Source organism: Ambystoma mexicanum, chromosome 2q, assembly GCF_040938575.1.
Source record: "Ambystoma mexicanum isolate Mex_15411 chromosome 2q, UKY_AmexF1_1, whole genome shotgun sequence".
Taxonomy (NCBI): domain Eukaryota; kingdom Metazoa; phylum Chordata; class Amphibia; order Caudata; family Ambystomatidae; genus Ambystoma; species Ambystoma mexicanum.
The window spans coordinates 1,421,543,764-1,421,562,305 of record NC_090924.1 but is presented as its reverse complement, the minus strand read 5'-3'; positions in this window follow the sequence as shown (position 1 = coordinate 1,421,562,305).

Genomic DNA, 18,542 nt, shown 5'->3' with positions numbered 1-18,542 from the left:
GAGCATAATCTCAGTTCATTGAGTTCATCTCACACACCGGAGCACACTGTGGTTTATTAGGAGTGAGTAGCACACTCTTGAGCATACTCTCACTCATGGAGTGCATCTCACATACCAGAGCACACTCTCACCTATTAGGAGTGAGTATCTCACCCTGGAGCATAGTCTCACTCATTGAGTGCATCTCACACACCGGAGCACACTTTTGCCTATTAGGAGTGAGCCTCACACCCTGGAACAACGTCTCATTGAGTGCATCTCACACACTGGAGCACATTCTCGCCGATTAGGAGCGAGTCTCACATCTTGGAGCATAGTCTCCCTCTTTGAGTGAATCTCACATCACTGTGTACACCCTCCCCAATTAGGCACGAGTCTTCCAGTCTGGAGCATAGTCTCACTCATTGGGTGAATCTCACACTCTGGAACACACTCACGCCCATTAGGAGTGAGTATCACACCCTGGAGCATAGTCTCACTCATTGAATGCATTTCACATACTGGAGCGCACCCTCGCCAAATAGGTGTGACTCTCACACCCTGGAGAATCACTCATTGGTTGACCCTGACACATTGGTTCATACTTACACCTATTAGGAGTGACTCTCACACCCTGGAGCATAGTCTCACTCATTGAGTGCATCTCACACACAAGAGCACACTGTCGCCTATTAGAAGTGAGCCTCACACCCTGGAGCATAGTCTCATTGAGTGCATCTCACACACTGGAGCACACTCCCACCTATTAGGAGTGAGAATCACACACCGGAGCATAGTCTCAATCATTGAGTGCATCTCACACAGGAGTGAACCTCATACCCTGGACCATAGTCTCATTGAGTGCATCTCACTCACTAGAGCACCCTCCCGCCCATTAGGAGTGAGCATCACACCCTGGAGCATAGTCTCAATCATTGAGTGCATCTCACACACTGGAGCACATTCTTATATATTGGGAGTGAGCCTCACATCTTGAAGCATAGTCTCGCTCATTGAGTGAATCTCACACCCCAGTGCACACCCTCGCCAATTAGGCATGAGTTTTGCAGCCTGGAGCATAACCTCCCTCATTGGGTGAATCTCACACACCGGAGCGCATTCGCGCCTATTAGGAGTGAATATCACACCCTGGAGCATAGTCTCGCTCATTGGGTAAATTTCACACACTGGAGCAAACCTGTCTATTAGGAGTGAGTATCACACCCTGGAGCATAAACTCACTCATTGAGTGAATCTCACAACACTGTCCACACCCTCCCCAATTAGGCACGAGTCTTCCAGCCTGGAGCATAGTCTCACTCATTGGGTGAATCATACACTCTGAAACACACTCCCGCCCATTAGGAGTGAGTATCACACCCTGGAGCATAGTCTCACTCATTGAGTGCATCTCACATACTGGAGCGAACCCTCGCCTAATAGGTGTGACTCTCACACCCTGGAGAATCACTAATTGGTTGACCCTGACACATTGGTTCACACTCCCACCTATTAGGAGTGAGAATCACACACCGGAGCATAGGCTCAATCATTGAGTGCATCTCATACAGGAGTGAACCTCACACCCTGGACCATAGTCTCATTGAGTGCATCTCACACACTGGAGCACATTCTCGTATATTGGGAGTGAGCCTCACATCTTGGAGCATAGTCTCGCTCATTGAGTGAATCTCACACCCCGGTGCACACCCTTGCCAATTAGGCATGAGTTTTGCAGCCTGGAGCATAACCTCCCTCATTGGGTGAATCTCACACACCGGAGCGCACTTGCGCCTATTAGGAGTGAGTATCACACCCTGGAGCATAGTCTCGCTCATTGGGTAAATTTCACACACTGGAGCAAAACTGTCTATTAGGAGTGAGTATCACACCCTGGAGCACAAACTCACTCATTGAGTGCATCTCACACACTGGAGCACACTCGCGCCTGTTAGGAGTGAGTATCACACCCTAGAGCATAGTCTCAATCATTGAGTGCATCTTACAAATTGTAGCACACTGTCGCCTATTAGGAGTGACTCTCAGACCCTGGAGCATAGTCTCACTCATTAAGTGCATCTCACACACAAGAGCACACTGTCACCTATTAGAAGTGAGCCTCACACCCTGGAGCATAGTCTCATTGAGTGCATCTCACACACTGGAGTCACTCCCACCTATTAGGAGTGAACATCACCCCCTGGAGCATAGTCTCAATCATTGAGTGCATCTCACACACTGGTGCACATTCTCTCAAATTGTTAGTGAGCCTCACATCTTGGAGCATAGTTTCACTCTTTGAGTGAATCTCACACGCCGGTGCACACCCACGCCAATTAGGCATGAGTCTTGCAGCCTGGAGCATATTCTCCCTCATTGGGTGAATCGCACAAACGGGAGCACACTCCCGCCTATTAGGAGTGAGTACCACACCCTGGCACATAGTCTCACTCATTGAGTGCATCTAACACACTGGAGCACACTGCCTCATATTAGGAGTGAGTATCACACCCAGGAGCATGGTCTCGCTCATTGGGTAAATTTCACATACTTTAGCAAAAGTGTCTACTAGGAGTAAGTATCACACCCTGGAGCATAGTCTCACTCATTGAGTGCATCTCACACACCGGAGCACACTGTGGCTTTTTAGGAGTGAGTAACACTCCCTTGAGCATAGTCTCACTCTTGGAGTGCATCTCACATACCGGAGCACACTCTCGCCTATTAGGAGTGAGTATCTCACCCTGGAGCATAATCTCATTGAGTGCATCTCACATACCGGAGCACACTCTCGCCTATTAGGAGTGAGCATCACACCCTGGAGCATAGTCTCAATCATTGAGTGCATCTTACAAACTGTAGCACTCTGTCGCCTATTAGGAGTGAGCCTCACACCCTGGAGCATAGTCTTATTGAGTGCATCTCACACACTAGAGTACATTCCCGCCTATTAGGAGTGAGTATCACACCCTGGAGCATAGTCTCATTGACTGCATCTCACACACTGGATTACACTCCCACCTATTAGGATTGAACATCATTCCCTGGAGCATAGTCTCAATCATTGAGTGCATCTCATGCACTGGAGAACATTCCCGCTTATTAGGAGTAAGTATCACACCCTGGAGCATAGTCTCACTGAGTGCATCTCACACACTGGAGTACACTCCCACCTATTAGGAGTGAACATCACCCCCTGGAGCATAGTCGCAAACATTGAGTGCATCTCACACACTGGTGCACATTCTCACAAATTGGGAGTGAGCCTCATATCTTGGAGCACAGTTTCACTCTTTGAGTGAATCTCACACCCCGGTGCACACCAACGCCAATTAGGCATGAGTCTTGCAGCCTGGAGCATAGTCTCCTTCATTGGGTGAATCGCACAAACGGGAGCACACTCCCGCCTATTAGGAGTGAGTACCACACCCTGGAGCATAGTCTCACTCATTGAGTGCATCTCACACACTGGAGCACACTGCCTCATATTAGGAGTGAGTATCACACCCAGGAGCATGGTCTCGCTCATTGGGTAAATTCCACCACTTTAGCAAAAGTGTCTATTAGGAGTAAGTATCACACCCTGGAGCATAGTCTCACTCATTGAGTGCATCTCACACACCGGAGCACACTTGCACCTATTTGGAGTGAGTATCACACCCTGGAGCAAAATCTCACTTCATTGAGTTCATCTCATACACCAGAGCACACTGTGGCTTATTAGGAGTGAGTAACACACTCTTGAGCATAGTCTCACTCATGGAGTGCATCTCACATACCGGAGAACACTCTTGCCTATTAGGAGTGAGTATCTCACCTTGGAGCATGGTCTCACTCATTGAGTGCATCTCACACACTGGAGCACATTCTCGCCGATTAGGAGCCAGTTTCACATCTTGGAGCATAGTCTCCCTCATTGAGTGAATCACACATCACTGTGCACACCCTCCCCAATTAGGCACGAGTCTTCCAGCCTGGAGCATAGTCTCACTCATCTGGTGAATCTCACACTCTGGAACACACTCCCGCCCATTAGGAGTGAGTATCACACCCTGGAGCATAGTCTCACTCATTGAGTGCATCTCACATACTGGAGCGCACCCTCCCCTAATAGGTGTGACTCTCACACCCTGGAGAATAACTCATTGGTTGACCCTGACACGTTGGTTCATACTTACACCTATTAGGAGTGACTCTCACACTCTAGAGCACACTGTCTCTTATTAGGAGTGAGCCTCACACCCTGGAGCATAGTCTCATTGATTGCTTCTCACATACTGGAGCACACTCCCGCCTATTAGGAGTGAGCATCACACCCTGGAGCATAGTCTCAATCATTGAGTGCATCTTACAAACTGTAGCACTCTGTCGCCTATTAGAAGTGAGCCTCACACCCTGGAACATAGTCTTATTGAATGCATCTCACACACTGGAGTACATTCCCGCCTATTAGGAGTGAGCATCACACCCTGGAGCATAGTCTCATTGAGTACATCTCACACACTGGAGTACACTCCCACCTATTAGGAGTGAACATCACCCCCTGGAGCATAGTCTCAATCATTGAGTGCATCTCACGCACTGGAGCACATTCCTGCCTATTAGGAGTAAGTATCACACCCTGGAGCATAGTCGCATGGAGTGCATCTCATACACTGGAGTACACTCCCACCTATTAAGAGTGAACATCTCCCTCTGGAGCATAGTCTCAATCATTGAGTGCATCTCACACAGTGGTGCACATTCTCGCAAATTGAGAGTGAGCCTCACATCCTGGAGCATAGTTTCACCCAATGAGTGGGACTATGCTCCAGGCTGGAAGACTCCTGCCTGACGCTCACACCCTGGAGCATAGTCTCACTCATTAAGTGCATGTCACACACAAGAGCACACTGTTACCTATTATAAGTAAGCCTCACACCCTGGAGCATAGTCTCATTGAGTGCATTTCACACACTGGAGCACACTCCCACCTATTAGGAGTGAGCTTCACACACCGGAGCATAGTCTCAATCATTGAGTGCATCTCACACAGGAGTGAGCCTCACAACATGGAGCATAGTCTCATTGAGTGCATCTCACACACTGGAGCACCCTCCCGCCTATTAGGAGTGAGCATCACACCCTGTAGCATAGTCTCAATCATTGAGTGCATCTCACACACTGGAGCATATTCTCGCATATTGGGAGTGAGCCTCACATCTTGGAGCATAGTCTCGCCCATTGAGTGAATCTCACACCCCGGTGCACACCCTCACCAATTAGGCATGAGTTTTGCAGCCTGGAGCACAACCTCCCTCATTGGGTGAATCTCATACTCCGGAGCGCACTCGCGCCTATTAGGAGTGAGTATCACACCCTGGAGCATAGTCTCGCTCATTGGGTAAATTTCACACACTGGAGCAAACCTGTCTATTAGGAGTGAGTATCACACCCTGGAGCATAAACTCACTCATTGAGTGCATCTCACACACTGGAGCGCACTCGCGCCTATTTGGAGTGAGTATCACACCCTGGAGCATAATCTCACTTCATTGAGTTCATCTCACACACTGGTGCACATTCTCGCAAATTGGGAGTGAGCCTCACATCTTGGAGCATAGTGTCACTCTTTGACTGAATCTCACACCCCGGTGCACACCCACGTCAATTAGGCATGAGTCTTGCAGCCTGGAGCATAGTCTCCCTCATTGGGTGAATCTCAAAAACTGGAGCACACTCCCGCCTATTAGGAGTGAGTACCACACCCTGGAGCGTAGTCTAACTCATTGAGTGCATCTCACACACTGGAGCACACTGCCTCATATTAGGAGTGAGTATCACACCCAGGAGCATGGTCTCGCTCATTGTGTACATTTGAAACACTTTAGCCAAAGTGTCTATTAGGAGTAAGTATCATACCCTGGAGCATAGTCTCACTCATTGAGTGCATCTCACACACTGGAGCGCACTTGCGCCTATTTGGAGTGAGTATCACACCCTGGAGCATAATCTCACTTCATTGAGTTCATCTCACACACCGGAGCACACTGTGGCTTATTAGGAGTGAGTGACACACCCTTGAGCATAGTCTCACTCATGGAGTACATCTCACATACCGGAGCACACTCTCGCCGATTAGGAGTGAGTATCTCACCCTGGAGCATAGTCTCACTCATTGAGTGCATCTCACACACCGGAGCACACGTTTGCCCATTAGGAGTGAGCATCAAACCCTGGAACAACATCCCATTGAGTGCATCTCACACACTGGAGCACATTCTCGCCGATTAGGAGCGAGTCTCACATCTTGGAGCATAGTCTCCCTCATTGAGTAAATCTCACATTGCTGTGCACACCCTCCCCAATTAGGCAGGAGTCTTCCAGCCTGGAGCATAGTCTCACTCATTGGGTGAATCTCACACTCTGGAACACACTCCCGCCCATTAGGAGTGAGTATCACACCCTGGAGCATAGTCTCACTCATTGAGTGCATCTCACATACTGGAGCGCACCCTCCCCTAATAGGTGTGACTCTCACACCCTGGAGAATCACTCATTGATTGACCCTGACACGTTGGTTCATACTTACACCTATTAGGAGTGACTCTCACACCCTGGAGCATAGTCTCACTCATTAAGTGCATCTCACACACAAGAGCACACTGTCACCTATTAGAAGTGAGCCTCACACCCTGGAGCATAGTCTCATTGAGTGCATTTCACACACTGGAGCACACTCCCACCTATTAGGAGTGCGCTTCACCCACCGGAGCATAGCCTCAATCATTGAGTGCATCTCACACACTGGAGCATATTCTCGCATATTGGGAGTGAGCCACACATCTTGGAGCATAGTCTCGCCCATTGAGTGAATCTCACACCCCGGTGCACACCCTCGCCAATTAGGCATGAGTTTTGCAGCCTGGAGCATAACCTCCCTCATTGGGTGAATCTCATACTCCGGAGCGCCATCGCGCCTATTAGAAGTGTGTATCACACCCTGGAGCATAGTCTCGCTCATTGGGTAAATTTCACACACTGGAGCAAACCTGTCTATTAGGAGTGAGTATCACACCCTGGAGCATAAACTCATTCATTGAGTGCATCTCACACACTGGAGCGCACTCGCGTCTGTTAGGAGTGTGTATCACACCCTGGAGAATAGTCTCAATCATTGAGTGCATCTTACAAACTGTAGCACACTGTCGCCTATTAGGAGTGAGCCTCACACCCTGGAGCATAGTCTTATTGAGTGCATCTCACACACTGGAGTACATTCCCGCCTATTAGGAGTGAGTATCACACCCTGGAGCATAGTCTCATTGAGTGCATCTCGCACACTGGAGTACACTCCCACCTATTAGGAGTGAACATCACCCTCTGAAGCATAGTCTCAATCATTGAGTGCATCTCACACACTGGAGCACATTCCCGCCTATTAGGAGTGAGTATCATACCCTGGAGCATAGTCTCATTGAGTGCATCTCACACACTGGAGTACACTCCCACCTATTAGGAGTGAACATCACCTCCTGGAGCATAGTCTCAATCATTGAGTGCATCTCACACACTGGTGCACATTCTCGCAAATTGTTAGTGAGCCTCACATCTTGGAGCATAGTTTCACTCTTTTAGTGAATCTCACACCCCGGTGCACACCCACGCCAATTAGGCATGAGTCTTGCAGCCTGGAGCATAGTCTCCCTCATTGGGTGAATCTCACAAAATAAACTGGAGCACACTCCCGCCTATTAGGAGTGAATACCACACCCAGGAGCAAAGTCTCACTCATTGGGTGCATCTCACACACTGGAGCACACTGCCTCATATTAGGAGTGTGTATCACCCAGGAGCATGGTCTCGCTCATTGGGTAAATTTCACACACTTTAGCAAAAGTGTCCATTAGGAGTAAGTATCACACCCTGGAGCATAGTCTCACTCATTGAGTGCATCTCACACACCAGAGCACACTTACACCTATTTAGAGTGAGTATCACACCCTGGAGCATAATCTCACTTCATTGAGTTCATCTCACACACCGGAGCACCCTCTCGCCTATTAGGAGTGAGTATCTCACCCTGGAGCATAGTCTCACTCATTGATTGCATCTCACACACCGGAGCACACTTTTTCCTTTTAGGAGTGAGCCTCACACCCTGGAACAACGTCTCATTGAGTGCATCTCACACACTGGAGCACATGCTCGCCGATTAGGAACGAGTCTCACATCTTGGAGCAAAGTCTCCCTCATTGAGTGAATCTCACATCACTGTGCACACCCTCCCCAATTAGGCACAAGTCTTCCATCCTGGAGCATAGTCTCTCGGATTGGGTGAATCTTACACTCTGGAACACACTCCCGCCCATTAGGAGTGAGTATCAAACCCTGGAGCATAGTCTCAATCATTGAGTGCATCTCACATACTGGAGCGCACCCTCCCCTAATAGGTGTGACTCTCACAACCTGGAGAATCACTCATTGGTTGACCCTGACACGTTGGTTCATACTTACACCTATTAGGAGTGATTCTCACACCCTGGAGCACACTGTCGCTTATTAGGAGTGAGCCTCACACCCTATAGCATAGTCTCATTGAGTGTTTCTCACACACTGGAGCACACTCCCGCCTATTAGGAGTGAGCATCACACCCTGGAGCATAGTCTCAATCATTGAGTGCATCTTACAAACTGTAGCACTCTGTCGCCTATTAGGAGTGAGACTCAAACCCTGGGGCATAGTCTTATTGAGTGCATCTCACACACTGGAACACGTTCCCACCTATTAGGAGCGAGTCTCACATCTTGGAGCATAGTCTCCCTCATTGAGTGAATCTCACATCACTGTGCACACCCTCCCCAATTAGGAACACGTCTTCCAGACTGGAGCATAGTCTCACTCATTGGGTGAATCTCACACTCTGGAACACATTTCCGCCCATTAGGAGTGAGTATCACACCCTGGGGCATAGTCTCACTCATTGAGTGCACCTCACATACTGGAGCGCACCCTCCCCTATTAGGTGTGACTCTCACACTCTGGAGAATCACTCATTGGTTGACCCTGACACGTTGTTTCATACTTACACCTATTAGGAGTGGCTCTCACACCCTGGAGCATAGTCTCACTCATTGAGTGCATCTCACACACATGAGCACACTGTTGCCTATTAGAAGTGAGCCTCACACCCTAGAGCATAGTCTCATAGAGTGCATCTCACACACTGGAGCACACTCCCACCTTTTAGGAGTGATAATCATACACGGAGCATAGTCTCAATCACTGAGTGCATCTCATACAGGAGTGAGCCTCACATCTTGGAGCATAGTCTCGCTCATTGAGTGAATCTCACACCACGTTGCACACCCTCGCCAATTAGGCATGAGTTTTGCCGCCTGGAGCATAACCTCCCTCATTGAGTGAATCTCACACACCGGAGTGCACTCGGCCTATTAGGAGTGAGTATCACAACCTGGAGCATAGTCTCGCTCATTAGGTAAATGTCACACACTGGAGCAAACCTGTCTATTAGGAGTGAGTATCACACCCTAAAGCATAAACTCACTCATTGAGTGCATCTCACAAACCGGAGCGCACTCGCGTCTGTTAGGAGTGTGTATCAAACTCTGGAGCATAGTCTCAATCATTGAGTGCATCTTACAAACTGTAGCACAATGTCGCCTATTAGGATGAGCCTCACACCCTGGAGCATAGTCTTATTGAGTGCATCTCACACACTGGAGTACATTCCCGCCTATTAGGAGTGAGTATAACACCCTGGAGCATAGTCTCATTGAGTGCATCTCACACACTGGAGTACACTCCCACCTATTAGGAGTGAACATCACCCCCTGGAGCATAGTCTGAATCATTGAGTGCATCTCACACACTGGAGCATATTCCCGCCTATTAGGAGTGAGTATCAAACCCTGGAGCATAGTCTCATTGAGTGCATCTCACACACTGGAGTACACTCCCACCTATTAGGAGTGAACATCACCCCCTGAAGCATAGTCTCAATCATTGAGTGCATCTCACACACTGGAGCACATTCCTGCCTATTAGGAGTGAGTATCACACCCTGGAGCATAGTCTCATTGAGTGCATCTCACACACTGGAGTACACTCCCACCTATTAAGAGTGAACATCACCCCCTGAAGCATGGTCTCAATCATTGAGTGCATTTCACACACTGGAGCACATTCCCACCTATTAGGAGTGAGTATCACACTCTGGAGCATAGTCTCATTGAGTGCATCTCACACACTGGAGTACACTCCCACCTATTAGGAGTGAACATCACCCCCTGAAGCATAGTCTCAATCATTGAGTGCATCTCACACAATGGAGCACATTCCCGCCTATTAGGAGTGAGTATCACACCCTGGAGCATAGTCTCATAGAGTGCATCTCACACACTGGAGTACACTCCCACCTATTAAGAGTGAACATCACCCCCTGGAGCATAGTCTCCCTCATTGGGTGAATCTCACAAACTGGAGCACACTCCCACCTATTAGGAGTGTGTACCACACCCTGGAGCATAGTCTCACTCATTGAGTGCATCTCACACACTGGAGCACACTGCCTCATATTAGGAGTGAGTATCACACCCAGGAGCATGGTCTCGCTCATTGGGTAAATTTCAAACACTTTAGCAAAAGTGTCTATTAGGAGTAAGTATCACACCCTGGAGCATAGTCTCACTCATTGAGTGCATCTCACACACCGGAGCACACTTGCGCCTATTTGGAGTGAGTATCACACCCTGGAGCTTAATCTCAGTTCATTGAGTTCATCTCACACACCGGAGCACACTGTGGCTTATTAGGAGTGAGTAACACCCCCTTGAGCATAGTCTCACTCATGGAGTGCATCTCACATACCGGAGCACACTCTCGCCTATTAGGAGTGAGTATCTCATCCTGGAGCATAGTCTCACTCATTGAGTGCATCTCACACACCGGAGCACACTTTTTCCTATTAGGAGTGAGCCTCACACCCTGGAACAACATCTCATTGAGTGCATCTTACACACTGGAGCACATTCTCACTGATTAGGAGTGAGTCTCACATCTTGGAGCGTAGTCTCCCTCATTGAGTGAATCTCATATCACTGTGCACACCCTCCCCAATTAGGCACAAGTCTTCCAGCCTGGAGCATAGTCTCACTCATTGAGTGCATCTCACATACTGGAGTGCACCCTCGCCTAATAGGTGTGACTCTCACACCCTGGAGAATCACTGATTGGTTGACCCTGACACGTTGGTTCATACTTACACCTATTAGGAGTGACTCTCACACCCTGGAGCATAGTCTCACTCATTGAGTGCATCTCACACACAGGAGCACACTGTCACCTATTAGAAGTGAGCCTCAAACCCTGGAGCATAGTCTCATTGAGTGCATCTCACACACTGGAGCACACTCCCACCTATTAGGAATGAGTATCACACACCGGAGCATAGGCTCAATCATTGAGTGCATCTCACAGAGGAGTGAGCCTCATACCTTTGAGCATAGTCTCATTGAGTGCATCTCACACACTGGAGCACCCTCCCGCCTATTAGGAGTGAGCATCACACCCTGGAGCATAGTCTCAATCATTGAGTGCATCTCACACACTGGAGCACATTCTCGCATATTGGGAGTGAACATCAGATCTTGGAGCATAGTCTCGCCCATTGAGTGAATCTCACACCCGGTGCACACCCTCGCCAATTAGGCATGAGTTTTGTAGCCTGGAGCATAACCTCCCTCATTGGGTGAATCTCACACACCGGAGCGCACTCGCTCCTTTTAGGAGTGAGTATCACACTGTGCAGCATAGTCTCAATCATTGAGTGCATTTTACAAACTGTAGCACACTGTCACCTATTAGGAGTGAGCCTCACACCCTGGAGCATAGTCTTATTGATTGCATCTCACACACTGGAGTACATTCCTGCCTATTAGGAGTGAGTATATTACCCTGGAGCATAGTCTCATTGAGTGCATCTCACACACTGGAGTACACTCCCACCTATTAGGAGTGAACATCACTCCCTGGAGCATAGTCTCAATCATTGAGTGCATCTCACACACTGGAGCACATTGCCGCCTATTAGGAGTGAGTATCACACCCTGGAGCATAGTCTCATTGAGTGCATCTCACACACTGGAGTACACTCCCTCCTATTAGGAGTGAACATCACCCCCTGGAGCATAGTCTCAATCATTGTGTGCATCTCACACACTGGTGCACATTCTCGCAAATTGGGAGTGAGCCTCCCATCTTGGAGCATAGTTTCACTCTTTAAGTGAATCTCACACCCAGCTGCACACCCACGCCAATTAGGCATGAGTCTTACAGCCTGGAGCATAGTCTCCCTCATTGAGTGAATCTCACAAACTGGAGCACACTCCCGCCTATTAGGAGTCAGTACCACCCCCTAGAGCATAGTCTCACTCAATGAGTGCATATCACACACTGGAGCACACTGCCTCATATTAGGAGTGAGTATCACACCCAGGAGTATGGTCTCGCTCATTGGGTAAATTTCACACACTTTAGCAAAAGTGTCTATTAGGAGTAGGTATCACACCCTGGAGCATAGTCTCACTCATTGAGTGCATCTCACACACCGGAGCGCACTTGCGCCTATTTGGAGTGAGTATCACACCCTGGAGCATAATCTCAGTTCATTGAGTTCATCTCACACACCGGAGCACACTGTGGCTTATTAGGAGTGAGTGACACACCCTTGAGCATAGTCTCACTCATGGAGTGCATCTCACATACCGGAGCACACTCTCGACGATTAGGAGTGAGTATCTCACCCTGGAGCATAGTCTCACTCATTGAGTGCATCTCACACACCGGAGCACACTTTTGCCTATTAGGAGTGAGCCTCACACCCTGGAACAACATCTCATTGAGTGCATCTTACACACTGGAGCACATTCTCACCGATTAGGAGTGAGTCTCACATCTTAGAGCATAGTCTCCCTCATTGAGTGAATCTCACATCACTGTGCACACCCTCCCCAATTAGGCACAAGTCTTCCAGCCTGGAGCATAGTCTCACTCATTGAGTGCATCTCACATACTGGAGTGCACCCTCGCCTAATAGGTGTGACTCTCACACCCTGGAGAATCACTCATTGGTTGACCCTGACACGTTGGTTCATACTTACACCTATTAGGAGTGACTCTCACACCCTGGAGCATAGTCTCACTCATTGAGTGCATCTCACACACAGGAGCACACTGTCACCTATTAGAAGTGAGCCTCAAACCCTGGAGCATAGTCTCATTGAGTGCATCTCACACACTGGAGCACACTCCCACCTATTAGAAATGAGTATCACACACCGGAGCATAGGCTCAATCATTGAGTGCATCTCACAGAGGAGTGAGCCTCATACCTTGGAGCATAGTCTCATTGAATGCATCTCACACACTGGAGCACCCTCCCGCCTATTAGGAGTGAGCATCACACCCTGGAGCATAGTCTCAATCATTGAGTGCATCTCACACACTGGAGCACATTCTCGCATATTGGGAGTGAGCCTCACATCTTGGAGCATAGTCTCGCCCATTGAGTGAATCTCACACCCGGTGCACACCCTCGCCAATTAGGCATGAGTTTTGTAGCCTGGAGCATAACTTCCCTCATTAGGTGAATCTCACACATCGGAGCGCACTCGCGCCTGTTAGGAGTGAGTATCACACTGTGGAGCATAGTCTCAATCATTGAGTGCATTTTACAAACTGTAGCACACTGTCACCTATTAGGAGTGAGCCTCACACCCCGGAGCATAGTCTTATTGAGTGTATCTCACACACTGGAGTACATTCCTGCCTATTAGGAGTGTGTATATTACCCTGGAGCATAGTCTCATTGAGTGCATCTCACACACTGGAGTACACTCCCACCTATTAGGAGTGAACATCACCCCCTGGAGCATAGCCTCAATCATTGAGTGCATCTCACACACGGGAGCACATTGCCGCCTATTAGGAGTGAGTATCACACCCTGGAGCATAGTCTCATTGAGTGCATCTCACACACTGGAGTACACTCCCTCCTATTAGGAGTGAACATCACCCCCTGGAGCATAGTCTCAATCATTGTGTGCATCTCACACACTGGTGCACATTCTCGCAAATTGGGAGTGAGCCTCCCATCTTGGAGCATAGTTTCACTCTTTAAGTGAATCTCACACCCCGCTGCACACCCACGCCAATTAGGCATGAGTCTTACAGCCTGAAGCATAGTCTCCCTCATTGAGTGAATCTCACAAACTGGAGCACACTCCCACCTATTAGGAGTCAGTACCACCCCCTAGAGCATAGTCTCACTCATTGAGTGCATATCACACACTGGAGCACACTGCCTCATATTAGGAGTGAGTATCACACCAAGGAGTATGGTCTCGCTCATTGGGTAAATTTCACACACTTTAGCAAAAGTGTCTATTAGGAGTAAGTATCACATCCTGGAGCATAGTCTCACTCATTGAGTGCATCTCACACACCGGAGCGCACTTGCGCCTATTTGGAGTGAGTATCACACCCTGGAGCATAATCTCAGTTCATTGAGTTCATCTCACACACCGGAGCACACTGTGGTTTATTAGGAGTGAGTAGCACACCCTTGAGCATACTCTCACTCATGGAGTGCATCTCACATACCGGAGCACACTCTCACCTATTAGGAGTGAGTATCTCACCCTGGAGCATAGTCTCACTCATTGAGTGCATCTCACACACCGGAGCACACTTTTGCCTATTAGGAGTGAGCCTCACACCCTGGAACAACATCTTATTGAGTGCATCTCACACACTGGAGCACATTCTCGCCGATTAGGAGCGAGTCTCACATCTTGGAGCATAGTCTCCCTCATTGAGTGAATCTCACATCACTGTGTACACCCTCCCCAATTAGGCACGAGTCTTCCAGCCTGGAGCATATTCTCACTCATTGGGTGAATCTTACACTCTGGAACACACTCACGCCCATTCGGAGTGAGTATCACACCCTGGAGCATAGTCTCACTCATTGAATGCATCTCACATACTGGAGCGCACCCTCGCCAAATAGGTGTGACTCTCACACCCTGAAGAATCACTCATTGGTTGACCTTGACACATTGGTTCATACTTACACCTATTAGGAGTGACTCTCACACCCTGGAGCATAGTCTCACTCATTGAGTGCATCTCACACACAAGAGCACACTGTCGCCTATTAGAAGTGAGCCTCACAGCCTGGAGCATAGTCTCATTGAGTGCATCTCACACACTGGAGCACACTCCCACCTATTAGGAGTGAGAATCACACACCGGAGCATAGGCTCAATCATTGAGTGCATCTCACACAGGAGTGAACCTCACACCCTGGACCATAGTCTCATTGAGTGCATCTCACATCACTGTGCACACCCTCCCCAATTAGGCACGAGTCTTCCAGCCTGGAGCATAGTCTCACTCATTGGGTGAATCTCACACTTTGGAACACACTCCCGCCCATTAGGAGTGAGTATCAAACTGCGGAGCATAGTCTCAATCATTGAGTGCATCTTACAAACTGTAGCACACTGTCGCCTATTAGGAGTGAGCCTCACGCCCTGGAGCATAGTCTTATTGAGTGTATCTCACACACTGGAGTACATTCCTGCCTATTAGGAGTAAGTATATTACCCTGGAGCATAGTCTCATTGAGTGCATCTCACACACTGGAGTACACTCCCACCTATTAGGAGTGAACATCACCCCCTGGAGCATAGTCTCAATCATTGTGTGCATCTCACACACTGGTGCACATTCTCGCAAATTGGGAGTGAGCCTCACATCTTGGAGCATAGTTTCACTCTTTGAGTGAATCTCACACCCCGGTGCACACCCACGCCAATTAGACATGAGTCTTACAGCCTGGAGCATAGTCTCCCTCATTGAGTGAATCCCACAAACTGGAGCACACTCCCGCCTATTAGGAGTGAGTACCACCCCCTAGACCATAGTCTCACTCATTGAGTGCATATCACACACTGGAACACACTGCCTCATATTAGGAGTGAGTATCACACCCAGGAGTATGGTCTCGCTCATTGGGTAAATTTCACACACTTTAGCAAACGTGTCTATTAGGAGTAAGTATCACACCCTGGAGCATAGACTCACTCATTGAGTGCATCTCACACACCGGAGCGCACTTGCGCCTATTTGGAGTGAGTATCACACCCTGGAGCATAATCTCAGTTCATTGAGTTCATCTCACACACCGGAGCACACTGTGGTTTATTAGGAGTGAGTAACACACCCTTGAGCATACTCTCACTCATGGAGTGCATCTCACATACCGGAGCACACTCTCACCTATTATGAGTGAGTATCTCACCCTGGAGCATAGTCTCACTCATTGAGTGCATCTCACACACTGGAGCACACTTTTGCCTATTAGGAGTGAGCCTCAAACCCTGGAACAACGTCTCATTGCGTGCATCTCACACACTGGAGCGCACTTGCGCCTATTTGGAGTGAGTATCACACCCTGGAGCATAATCTCAGTTCATTGAGTTCATCTCACACACCGGAGCACACTGTGGTTTATTAGGAGTGAGTAACACACCCTTGAGCATACTCTCACTCATGGAGTGCATCTCACATACCGGAGCACACTCTCACCTATTATGAGTGAGTATCTCACCCTGGAGCATAGTCTCACTCATTGAGTGCATCTCACACACTGGAGCACACTTTTGCCTATTAGGAGTGAGCCTCAAACCCTGGAACAACGTCTCATTGCGTGCATCTCACACACTGGAGCACATTCTCGCCGATTAGGAGCGAGTCTTACATCTTGGAGCATAGTCTCCCTCATTGAGTGCATCTCACATCACTGTGCACACCCTCCCCAATTAGGCACGAGTCTTCCAGCCTGGAGCATAGTCTCACTCATTGGGTGAATCTCACACTTTGGAACACACTCCCGCCCATTAGGAGTGAGTATTAAACTGCGGAGCATAGTCTCAATCATTGAGTGCATCTTACAAACTGTAGCACACTGTCGCCTATTAGGAGTGAGCCTCACACCCTGGAGCATAGTCTTATTGAGTGCATCTCACACACTGGAGTACATTCCTGCCTATTAGGAGTGAGTATATTACCCTGGAGCATAGTCTCATTGAGTGCATCTCACACACTGGAGTACACTCCCACCTATTAGGAGTGAACATCACCCCCTGGAGCATAGTCTCAATCATTGTGTGCATCTCACACACTGGTGCACATTCTCGCAAATTGGGAGTGAGCCTCACATCTTGGAGCATAGTTTCACTCTTTGAGTGAATCTCACACCCCGGTGCACACCCACGCCAATTAGACATGAGTCTTACAGCCTGGAGCATAGTCTCCCTCATTGAGTGAATCCCACAAACTGGAGCACACTCCCGCCTATTAGGAGTGAGTACCACCCCCTAGACCATAGTCTCACTCATTGAGTGCATATCACACACTGGAACACACTGCCTCATATTAGGAGTGAGTATCACACCCAGGAGTATGGTCTCGCTCATTGGGTAAATTTCACACACTTTAGCAAACGTGTCTATTAGGAGTAAGTATCACACCCTGGAGCATAGACTCACTCATTGAGTGCATCTCACACACCGGAGCGCACTTGCGCCTATTTGGAGTGAGTATCACACCCTGGAGCATAATCTCAGTTCATTGATTTCATCTCACACACCGGAGCACACTGTGGTTTATTAGGAGTGAGTAACACACCCTTGAGCATACTCTCACTCATGGAGTGCATCTCACATACCGGAGCACACTCTCACCTATTATGAGTGAGTATCTCACCCTGGAGCATAGTCTCACTCATTGAGTGCATCTCACACACTGGAGCACACTTTTGCCTATTAGGAGTGAGCCTCAAACCCTGGAACAACGTCTCATTGCGTGCATCTCACACACTGGAGCACATTCTCGCCGATTAGGAGCGAGTCTTACATCTTGGAGCATAGTCTCCCTCATTGAGTGAATCTCACATCACTGTGCACACCCTCCCCAATTAGCACGAGTCTTCCGGCCTAGAGCATAGTCTTGCTCATTGGGTGAAACTCACACTTTGGAGCACACTCCCGCCCATTAGGAGTGAGTATCACACTGCGAAGCATAGTCTCATTCATTGAGTGCATCTTACAAACTGTAGCACACTGTCACCTATTAGGAGTGAGCCTCACACCCTGGAGCATAGTCTTATTGAGTGCATCTCACACACTGGAGTACATTCCTGCCTATTAGGAGTGAGTATATTACCCTGGAGCATAGTCTCATTGAGTGCATCTCACACACTGGAATACACTCCCACCTATTAGGAGTGAACATCACCCCCTGGAGGATAGTCTCAATCATTGAGTGCATCCCACACACTGGAGCACATTGCCGCCTATTAGGAGTGAGTATCACTCCCTGGAGCATAGTCTCATTGAGTGCATCTCACACACTGGAGTACACTCCCACCTATTAGGAGTGAACATCACCCCCTGGGGCATAGTCTCAATCAAGGAGTGCATCTCACACACTGGTG